Consider the following 11831-nt stretch of genomic DNA (forward strand, 5'->3'; position numbering starts at 1 on the left):
GTCTCACAAGTTCAAACAAGCTCAATACATTACATAGTGGAGTAGGGTGTTACACTCTGGCGGCCCGAACCACTCTAAACTCTTGCGTGTTCTTGAGTTCATCGTTCATTTACCAACAGGCAAAACACTTAATCCCCCTCCTCATCTTAGGATTAGGGCGGGTGCATTCCACCACCCGGCCAGAGATTTCCCTCTCCGACACCACACTTGAAAAGTAAATAGCAAGAATCAAACTTAATTGAGAATACATGGTTTGCCTTGTTCTTGCAATATTGCTCAAGTACCCAACTTATTTGCACTTTTGTTGCAAAACCAACCATTACCCCTCATAAAGTGTGTCATGTAAATAACAAAGACCACCTTACCTTTCTTAGAGTATAACCTAATCTCTCCTTATTAGGATAGAATCTTTGGCTAACAAAGCATTTTTTAAAGCAACTTCACCACCATAGGCCTTGACTAGAGCATGAGTGAGCTCATTAACCTCCTTCTTGAGGGTTTCATTTTCTACCATGAGAGAGGCATCCTAAGTGAAACCATCACTCATATGAGTTGTAGTTGTGCTGAAGGGTTAGTAGGAGCGACAACAATATAGCCATAGAATGACACATCAAGAATATCATAATTGATCCTATGCTTGTTATGTCAATAAACTCCTTTTGAGCGAGAAGAGAGAAGTGAGCTTCCTTCAACTTCTCCTGAGTATCAATAAGAGCCTCATGAGTAGTCAAATGATCCTCAACAGATTACTCAAGAGCTTTGTGCTTGTTGTGCAATTCTTTGAATTCTTCTATCTTGTTCATGAGAGAATAAGCCTTTTGCAATATCCTTGATTATCACAAACATCCTATTAAACTGCATATGACCATTAATCTTCTTACAACCAATCGCCACTGTCCTTCCTAGGCTTGTTTTCTCTAGTTCAGCTTTTAAACACCACAACATTTTAAAACTACTCTCCAAGTGACAAGGAGTCCATGCTTTGCGTGTTGCATTCCTTCCCATACCTTGCAATATGGCATTTCTATCATAAATTGTTGATGAAGTTGAACATGCAACTTCTTTACCCCAATGCTAGGATTTGTCTTTAAAAACCTCAGTTGCCTTATTTTCTATCCAACCTTTTGTAGCCTCATTCCATAACACCCTGCTAGTGCTAGCATAATTATGTCCTTATAAAATAGAAACATTCTACAACAACAACAAGAAGGATTAGAACCAACCGATAAAGTAGGATTAGAATCATATTCTGGACAACTGATAATGTAGGACAACCAAGTTTGTAAACATTAATAAACAATATAATGGTCACCATGAATGTAGGACAATCAAGAAGCTTCATTACATAAATCTTCCAATCACATTCTGAATCTACACATTTTGCCTTGTACCGACTTATATCACTATGCACTACAATTGTTTCCAATTCCCTTTTGACTTCATATTGTCTTAAGTAGCATAAACTCATCCTTGTCGACAAATGTGGAGCCAACTTTTATATTTGGATTGTCTCGATCATATGTTGTTTGTGCAGCAACTGCATCACCAATCATGGTAGCTCCATCGCTTGGTACAACATTAGGATCAAAATATTCTTGACCTACCTCCTTCCTTTTCTCCTTTGCTTGTTCCACTTTCTCAATCTCCTCTTTTTTAACATTGCTTTCTATAGAGTTTGGTTGCTTCTTAAAATATCTCATTCTTCATCTACGCTAGCTATGTCATATTTTATGAATGACTCTAGCAATCCATTTAGATGAAGAGGTATATCATTGATACCTTTTATGTACTTACTCATAGTGCGAGGACAGGAAGGTGAAAGTGAAATGGTCTAATAAGCCATTTCTATAAGTTTTGGTGATTGAATGTCCAACGCAACGTCATGAACTAACCTAGTTGCTAAGAATATTAGTGCAGGTTCAAATTAGTAAAAATTGAAGAATTCAAGTCCAAATGAGCTAAATGGAGGCATAGAAATGCAACTATGAGTAAAATGGTAAAACTATGAGGTTTGACCACTTAGATAAGTTTCATATGCCTATTACAATGTTTCTAGCACTTGTGTTTGCACTCTAACTCCTTTTGTAGAGAAAAAAACTTTTTGGACTTAGTTTGGGCCTTAACACAAATCCTAGAGAAACTATGAGAAAAAGGTGAGTTTCCTAGGCTTAGTCAATTTGATTATGTGCTAACAATGTTAGAAAACTCACAAGAAAGGCTGAGTCAAAAGGAACAAGTTTTCAAAGAAATGGACTTAAAGGGCTCACTAGACCGATCTAGTGGTGCACTGGACCAGTTTTCCAGAGAGCCCAAACTTGGGCCCTCGGCGGCCTGCCGCACCGGGTCGGGTCCGTGTAGGGCTAGATATTGAGCCAACTCGGCTCAACTCAGCCGAGCTCGAGCTGGCTCGTTATAGTAACGAGCTAGCTTGGCTCGGTTCGTTAAGGAACCAAGCCAGAGAATGAGCTCGACTCGACTCGTTGGCGAGCTTGAGCTGGCTCGTTTAGCTCGCGGGCCACAACAAAAAACAATATACACATATATACAACAATATAATCAATTTCTACCTAGCAATTTAACACTAGAAAAGAGTATTAATGCTCATAATTTCATATATCACATCAATTCAACACCATATTGACATAGTTCACCATATATTAGTTCATTTAATACAACTGTAGGTTTTGTTTTGCTAATAAATACTAGCGAATTCGAGCTAATGAGCTGGCTTCAGCTCGGCTCGAGCTGGCTTCAACTCGGCTCGAGCTGGCTTGTTAATAAACCGAGCTGAGATGCTAGCTCAGCTCGTGAAAAAATTGAAACGAGTCGAGTCGAGTCGAGCCGAGCTAACCACGAGTCAAGCCAAGCTAACCCCGAGTCGAGCGAGCTGACAAGATATGAGTATTTTGTCTAGCCCTAGGTCCATGTGCACTGGATCACCTGTACGGGCGAACCTTGAAGTCTTGGGGATTATTTTTATAATTCACCGGACCATATGTAGTGGGGGCCCGTTGGGTCACTGGACCGCAAAGTAACAACTACTTTCAGACTTCGCATGAGGGCCAACGAGTAGCTGACGTGGTGGATGGTTCGGAGGAGCACCGGACTGATCTAAGACCATCAGAGTTGCAAGGTGCCAGTGAGACTCCCGGGGGAGCCATTCCTGTTCCTAGTCCGGTGGTGCACCGGACCGGTCTGTTGTGCACCGGACCGGTCCGTTGTGCCAGCCAGGAGCGATTTTTTGCAGCTATTTGGAGGAAAGTGCAACAGCTATGGGCTGCCTTGGGGTTATAAATAGGCCCCCATTTTGACCTCTAAGGACACCTAAGCATACCAATTCAAGAGCACATACATCACTCCTATGCATTAGTGAGACTCCTTGAAGCGATTTTAGCGTCGCCTGTTATGAGATTGTATTGTTCTTTTGTTGTGCGTTCGTTTTATGACTTTGTGGGTTGTGCTTTGCTCGTGTGTGTTCTACATCTCCCTTATGTTGTTCTAAGTTGTAACTCATTCATCTTGTGTACAGCTGCAAGATACTCCAACTTGTGGAGATCCTTACAAGTTGATCTTTGGATCACTTGAGAGGGGTTGAGTGTAACCCTTGTCCATTGGTACACCATAATATGGAGTAGGCAAACATTTTAAGCTTGACCGAACCACGGGATAAAAATCATTTGGTTTAAGCGTGCTTGGCCTAAAGCAATCTTGGGATGGGTGATCGACCGGGAAGTTTTCTCGGTGCGCATGAGTGAGGACAAAGTACGCACAAAAGACTCATGTTGGTATGTAGGGATGGTCTATGATCATAAAGGGCTGCCAGCCCGGGGGTGGATGGGGTGTTACATCAAGTTAAATCCACATTCTTGTGAGAGCAATCAAGTGGAAGAATCTCCCCTCCTCTTCATTTTGACTTGATCTAGTTTTGTACTAACATCTAATTAGGATCAAGTTTTGGTTAAGTTTTGATATTTCAGGCATCATCTATTCACTCCCATCTAGGTGACTATTAGAAGAAGGTAACACTGCCGATGTCGAACGCGACTGTGTCATCAATGAGGAGCATGGGGAGGTCGGTGAGCACCTTGCGCACGCGGTAGAGCTAGCCCTTGTGGACCTCCTAGTGCCCCTAGCGCAAAAGCAATGATGTCGGCGAGGCACTCCCAGCGACGCACCTGGTCAACGTCGTCGCATGGTGTTGCATACATCGAGCGCCTTAACGACGCGCTCGTGGAACATGGCGGCACGCCTGTGCAACAAAGATGCAAAACTCCTCCTGGCACAGTATGAAGGCCTCAAGCATGCGGTGGATCCATGCGGCACAGCACCTCCTCGCTTGCCCTCTGGCGATCCTTCTCGTCGCTGGCCAGGAGCGGATCTCGTCTCTATTGCTTGGTCGAACGGGGAACGAGCAGGCCTTAAGAGTTATCGGGTGCACGCTCGCTAGACGCGTGAAGTGGCTCGTTGGCGATGGGGATGTGCGTGTGGTGAGCTGCTTTCATATGAGCTCGCGAGATTAAGGGGTGATTAGTTAAATTAAGGGAGGCGAGTTCGGTACAAAGAAATATAAGGGGGTTTTCAAAGTGTTGACGCGCGACGATGGTGGAACCGTGAAAACTGGTGAGTTATAGTAGTAGAGATTACCGTTTGCCGCCAGAGGATTTTGATTTATAGTAGTAGAGATTATCGTTTGCCGCCAGAGGATTTTGGAGAGGTAAACTCAATTTAGAAGTTCAAAAATTAATGTGTTCCAATGCTGATATGTCTTGGATACGACTTGGATGGCTCTAAATGTATGGTTGCACAAGTTGACATAAATATACGGATATGTTGACAACGAGGTCATAATACCGTTAGTATGTCTCCAGTAGATCGTGCAAAACACTACTTTATGTTATAGAGTGTATTGTTTACATATTTGTCAGAGAGGAAATCTCCCCGGCCGGGTGGCGGATTGCACTCGCCCTAAATCCTAAAGAGAGGAGGGGCCTAAGCGTTTTGCTTGCTACGAGACTGGTGGATCAACACACGAGAGCTCGCGAGGGTTTAGAGTGGTTCGGGCCGCCGGAGCATAATACCCTACTCCACTGTGAGATGTATTGCTTGAGGGCTTGTATGAGCTAGCGAGTCTGAGATTGTGTGTGTGTGTGTAACGTCGCATGCCTCCCCTTTTATAGCTGAAGGGGGCATGCACAAAGGGACTGGGCCCCGACATGTGGGCCCAGGTACATAAAGAATATAGTGCTTGGATCCTTTGATATTTGTTGTCGAGAGAATCTTCTCTGCCCGAGATCTACGTATCCCAGGTGTACCGAGGAGGCTTCTTGCGGAAGAGAGGATGAGTATAGCGTGCTGCTCAGCACAGGTGTACTGTTCACCAGCAGACCCAGCAGGCACGCTGTCCGCTAGATGACCTTGACGCCGCCTGCCAGCGGATGGGACGGGTCGCATTAAATGTTGAGGGGGCACGTCGCCTGTCAGCGCAGTGGCAGGCGGCGTGTCTTTTCTTCAATAAATGCAGGGGCTGCACGACTTCTCGTCAGGTTTGGCCCGGTGGCTTATGCCATGGGCCACAAGCAGCGGGTCTCCACCTGAGCGGGAAGTGGAGGGCAAGGCCCGCACACATGTCAGTACCGGACCCCTGCACACACCAGGGTCCTCCTCGTTCTAGGACCCTGTTGGAGTTTGGACCTACCCGGAGGCTCCGGACTTATATGTATATAGGGGTCCGGTGTCCTTCTATGGGGGTTCGGACTTACTGAGATGTGGTGTCTCTCCTTGCCATGTGGCGCCCTTTGGCCCGCCTCACCCAGTGGGGTCAGGCGTCGTCCTCAGCGTGGCTAGGAGACGTCGCATGGGTGTGGCGTCTTCATGCTGTAGGAGAGGGTACCCTTGATTTAGGGTACCGACAGTGGCCCCCGGTCCCGCCTCAGGGGAGGATGCGAGCCTGCAGGTGGGACCAGAGTCTGATTGGCGGTTGGACCGCTGCTTCCGCGCGTCTGTTGCTGCAATTACTACCGGCCCGCCTATGGCCATGCCAACTCTCGTGCCTATTCCCACGGCTGACTGACCCGTGACCGTCGTACTTGACGGCACTGTTGGGCCATGCGTGGGGCTGCCTCAAGTCGCTGCACTGGTTCTGAAAAATTTACCTTTTCAGAATCCTGTGACAGTCCCGAGAAGACGTGGCATTAGCGCAAGCGGCGGTGCGGTTTCTTTGCACACGGTAACCGGTGCGCCGGTTACATGACATGTGGGCCTGGGCCCCTAAGTTGGACCGCCAGTTGCGGTGGAGCTGAGGGAGCGCACAGCCGTGGAACGGTTGTACGCTTCTTGCGTGGCGGTTCGCCTCTTTGACCGCTGGATACGGCGAAGATGAAGGGGCGCTTAATCGTGGGGCGGTTGCATGCCCCTTACGCGGCGGTTCGCCTTCCTGACCACTGGTTGCCCCAAAATTGAAGAGGCGCGTAAAAGCAGGGCAGTCGCATGCTCCTTCTTAGGGTTAGTTTGCATGACATGTGGGGCCTGCCCCCCCGTGTCATAAGGTGAGATCCTTGGTGCACGCCGGGGGAGACTTCACCCGTGGCGCTTCAGGGGCGCGAGCGGGGAGATCTGCCTTTAAAAAGGGGTCGATCTCCCGGGCAGTAGTCATGCCTCGCTCCTCTTGCGACAACCGCGCCCTTTCGCCTTCCGGGCCTCCAGATGGGGTGCGCCGGTGTTCTCTGGAGGGATCCGCGTCAAGGCCATCTCTTCACTCGTGGTGGTGTCGCCGATCTTGTCTTCTTCCTGCTGCTGTTGGAGGGGTGCAACCCCATGGGAGTTGGCATCCTTCCACCACCATTTGGCTTCAAGGATTTTCATCATGCAGCCCGGCTGCAGTCCCCCGCCGGTGGTCATCCAGAAGGATGACTACCAGCCTTGTGGTGGGGAGAAGCAAACCGGGCTGCGGCCTCCCTCCTGCCCTTAGCTTCAAGGATGTTCATCATCTGTGCTGGGGAGGAGGGTGCGCCGAGTTGGGACCCGCCTCCACGTGGGTAGCGGCCCGCTTCTTCCCTCAGTGTTCGGGGGAGAAGGGCGTTCGCCGTCTGTGGCGCTGTCAGCTGCAGCGTGTCTGGCTCCCCGGCCTGGGTAGCTCTGGTGCCGCCTCCGGCGCCGCCTCCTACCGCTGGGGCGGAGCGTGGCTGCCCATCCACCGCACGGGCGACGGTCGCACCGTGCGCGGGTTGGCCACATCCACGGCTTCTCCTGCGGTACCAGTCGTACTGGGAGGTCGTACAAGACGTCATACACCGTGCGGGTGGGGGCGGCGTTCTTGGATGGTCTTGTCCTCACTCCCGTAGTGAGGACGGGAGCGAATACCTCTTCGTGCGAGCTGGCGCGGCCGCCGTTCGCTGGTATGGTACTGGTGCGCAGGTGGCCGCTGTCGTCGGTGTTGAGGTGGTCGTCGCCGCTGGTGAGGCTCCCCACTGCAGAGGTGGTTGCCTCCACCGGCGAGACTGTTAGTGCCACCTGCTGCCGGACCTCCGGCTCTTTGGCTTTAATGGCTTGTTGTCGTCCCCCGTAGGGAGACGGGGGCGAGGTCCTTCCTGCATCGGCGCACATGCCGGGATGATTGCTGCTGCTGGCGAGTCATCGGTGCAGAGGCGGCCGTCGCCGTTGGTGCTGATGCGGTTGCCTCTGGTGGCGAGCCGCTTGGAGTTTGTTATCCTGTGGCCCTTCTGGTGTGGAGGTAGTTCATTCCTGTAGAAATGGAGCTAGGGTCCCGCTTGTAAGGGAATGTAATGACATTTGCTTGAGAGCAAAATGTAATAACATATGTATGCAGGATTTTAGCCTGGGAAGCCTAGTTGCGCGTCTGAACCTCCTAGATGGTGGCTTCAAGTACTAAGACACCTGCCGCAGGGCGGTGGAGTATGCAGGCTCACGGTACGGGATCAGGTTGAGTGGCTACATGGCTTCCGGACACCCCCAGGAGACAAGTGCATGTTCTTCAAAACCGGACCACCAGTTCGTTGGACGCACAGGACTATAGTTTTAAATACTAGGACACCTGTCATGGAGTGGTGGAGTGTGCAGGGTTTTGGGTACGGGACCAGGCTAACCGGCCACACAGGCTCCCGACCACCCTATGGAACGGGCATCCGTTCCTTAGAACCGGCCCCCAGGCCTTCCCCTATTTTTGTAAAGTAATAGATATTATCTATTAAGCAGTATTTAACACTTATCTGTGTGTTGCTCGATCCTGTTGTTAACTTCCCTTGGTACCTGGCCCCCCCCGCCTGGGGTGCAGGCTCGATGTGTCGAGGCTGGACACCAGCGTGTATAAAAGAGTTGTCAACGGCCTTCGGGAAGCAGCCTCACCGAGACCTGGATCTGTATACAGCTTTAGCTAAAGAGCGTTAGTGATACACCCGTAGACCTCGTCATCTGGCATTTTTCATCCTTTGATACATGCTCGGGATTTGCAGTGTTTTGGCTAGGGGAAGCAAGTTGTGTGTCCGGACCCCCTGGATGGTGGTTCTAGATACTAGGACGCCTGTCACAGAGTGGTGGAACATGCAGGCCCACGGTACGGGACCAGGCTGAGCGGCTACATGGTTCCGGACCACCCCAGGAGACAAGCGTCTCTTCTCTAGTTCTGGACCCCAAGTTGTCGGACCCACAGGACTTATAGCTCTAAGTACTAGGGCGCTCGTCACGGAGTGGAGTGTGCAGGGTTATGGGTACGGAACCAGGCTAACCGGCCGCACAGGCTCCGAACCACCCCATGGAACGAGCACTCGTTCCTCAGAGCCGGCCCCCAGGCTATCGGGTCCCCCTGCTTTCGCATAGAGGTCCTAAACTGCAACCCTGGCTGTTCAATCCAGATGTCATTATGCCTGGTGGGATGGGAGCTGGGCGGGTGGGTTATATAAAACACAATCAGAAACTGCAGGGTGAGACCGTGGAGCAGTAGGATATTGCTATCATAGAGGCATATCTTGAGAGGGTAGTTTTCCTTTATAGCTAATCATGCATGGGTGCGGGCCAATAGGCCGGGTTTATGGGGGCAGACCCCACCGGGTTGGCGTACCCATATGCACTACCTAGTTACAAAAGGGAAAAACTTCGACCCCTCAGACTTGCTCTATAGATAAAACTTACAGAGATATTTTGACACTGGGGGAGGCATTCCTTCGGTCGTAGCTAGACAGTTGCCCTTGGGTCGGGGTACTCCCATTACCATCAAGGGTCCTTCCCAGCTGGGGGAGTGTTACGGAGCCCTAATTTGGTATGGTACTCTTGTAAGATTAGGTCCCGACCCTGGGTTCCCATCTACATTTGACGAAGGAGGCCCCGCCTTTGGCTGTGGTCATTCCTGGATGAACCTGTCAGAAAGCTGGACCCGTGGGGAATCCAGATGGGTTTCCGGAGGAAGGCAGGCTTTAGCTCCGTAGGCCGGGGGACATGGGGTCCCACCGGTGGTCCGCCTAGTCGTCGTCGGAGTGGGAGTCTTTTGCGAAGACGTCCTTCAGGTCCCCCTCGGGTGACTGATACCCGAGGTCCTGTTCAGCCGCAGCCACCTCGCCGTCGTCGACCTTTTTTTTGCCAGGACGGCGGCGAGGTGGGGAGCCGTCTCTGGAAGACTGCTCACGTCGCTCGTTGGCGCATTCGCTGACGCGTTTTGCGAGATCAATGATCTCGCGACACTCCACGGTGTTGTGGCGACCGTTGGGATGTACAGGGCACGAGCCGCCGTTACCCCTTTGTGGTCGTGGGCCGAGTGCCATGCCCGGCCTTCAGCAGCTCTGGCACACTTGTCCGCCAGGGTGAAGAGCATGGGGACAGTCTCCACATCATGTGTGGCCAGTTTCTCCAACATTTTCTTATCACGTACCCCCTGTCGGAAGGTCGTGATGATGGAGGCATCGGAAATATGAGGTATCGTACCTCGCACCTTGGTGAAGCGGGAGATGAACTTCCGGAGGGTCTCCCCTGGCTCCTGCCTCACTGCATGGAGGTGGGCCTCCACACCGTGCTGTTGATAAGCACTGGCAAAGTTCGCCACGAACCGCGCACAGAGCTCTTCCCAGGAGTAGATTGATCCTGGGGCGAGGTTCATGAGCCAAGTCCGGGCAGGTCCAGACAGGGCGACATGAAAATATGTCGCCATTACAGCGGTGTTTCCACCTGTTGCCGTGATGGCGGTGACATATATTTGCAGGAACTCCGATGGGTTCGTTGTCCCATCGTATTTTTCCGGCAGGTGTGGCCGGAACTTGGGCGGCCACGACGCCGTGCGAAGATGGTCTGCAAGGGCGGCGCAGCCCACGCCGGCCAAGGGGACACCCGTTTGGGATCGGGCGCCCACTGGTGTCTGCGGTGCCTCCGCAGCGAAATCTCGGTCGAGGTTGCGACCCTCAATGTTCTCTCGGCGCTCACGCGCCCTTTCCAAAGAGACCCAGGCGTCTTCTCCCGTACGCCTACGGTTGAGCTCCGCCCGGAGGTTGTCGGTCTGTGCACCCCTTACGGAAGGCGAGCGCACAGATGTCGTCGCCTCGCGTTGGCGCCGGGATGACAGAGGCCTCGACCTGGTCGAAGTAGAATGTGCCATGCCGAGCAGCCGGTCGACATCGTCGCGCCACTGCTTCATGGCCCCCGGTGATGTCGTGGAGCTAGGGGGTGGCGTAGCAACTCTCTGGCCGCAGACAGCGCCGTAGGCGCTGCCCTCGACGGAGTTCGGGACACCTGCGCTGGCGTGTGCTGCTGCACGGCGTGCACGGCAGCAGTCCCAGAGTCGGGGCGGTCGGGCACTCGTGGCGCGGAGGATGCAACCTCTTGCTCCATCACAAAATCCTCCGAAGTTTCGGCGCGGTGCTCGATGATTCGCACCATCATGCTGAGCGAGGAAACAAGCAAAAACTTGAAGCTTGGCCCCTACCTGGCGAGACAAATGTCGGAGAGGAAATCTCCCCAGCCGGGTGGCGGATTGCACCCACCCTAAATCCTAAAGAGAGGAGGGGCCTAAGCGTTTTGCTTGCTACGAGACTGGTGGATCAACACACGAGAGCTCGCGAGGGTTTAGAGTGGTTCGGGCCGCCGGAGCGTAATACCTTACTCTACTGTGAGATGTATTGCTTGAGGGCTTGTAAGAGCTAGCGAGTCTGAGATTGCGTGTGTGTAACGTCGCATGCCTCCCCTTTTATAGCTGAAGGGGGGCATGCACAAAGGGACTGGGCCCCGACATGTGGGCCCAGGTACATAAAGAATATAGTGCTTGGATCCTCTGATATCTGTTGTCGAGACAATCTTCTCTGCCCGAGATCTGCGTATCCTAGGCGTACCGAGGAGGCTTCTTGCGGAAGAGAGGATGAGTATAGCGCGCCGCTCAGCACAGGTGTACTGTTCACCAGTAGACCCAGCAGGCGCGCTGTCCGCTGGATGACCTTGACGCCGCCTGCCAGCGGATGGGACGGGTCGCATTAAATGTTGAGGGGGCACGTCGCCTGTCAGCGCAGTGGCAGGCGGCACGTCTTTTCTTCAATAAATGCAGGGGCTGCACGACTTCTCGTCAGGTTCTGCCCGGTGGCTTATGCCATGGGCCACAAGCAGCGGGTCTCCACCTGAGCGGGAAGTGGAGAGCAAAGCCCGCATACGTGTCAGTACCGGACCCCTGCACACACCAGAGTCCTCCTCGTTCTGGGACCCTGCTGGAGTTCGGACCTACCCGGAGGCTCCGGACTTATATGTATATAAGGGTCCGGTGTCTTTCTATGGGGGTCCGGACTTACTGAGATGTGGTGTCTCTCCTCGCTTTCCCTCTGGCGATCCTTCTCGTCGCTGGCCAGGAG

This window comes from Zea mays, chromosome 1, assembly GCF_902167145.1.
Source record: "Zea mays cultivar B73 chromosome 1, Zm-B73-REFERENCE-NAM-5.0, whole genome shotgun sequence".
NCBI classification, from domain to species: Eukaryota; Viridiplantae; Streptophyta; class Magnoliopsida; order Poales; family Poaceae; genus Zea; species Zea mays.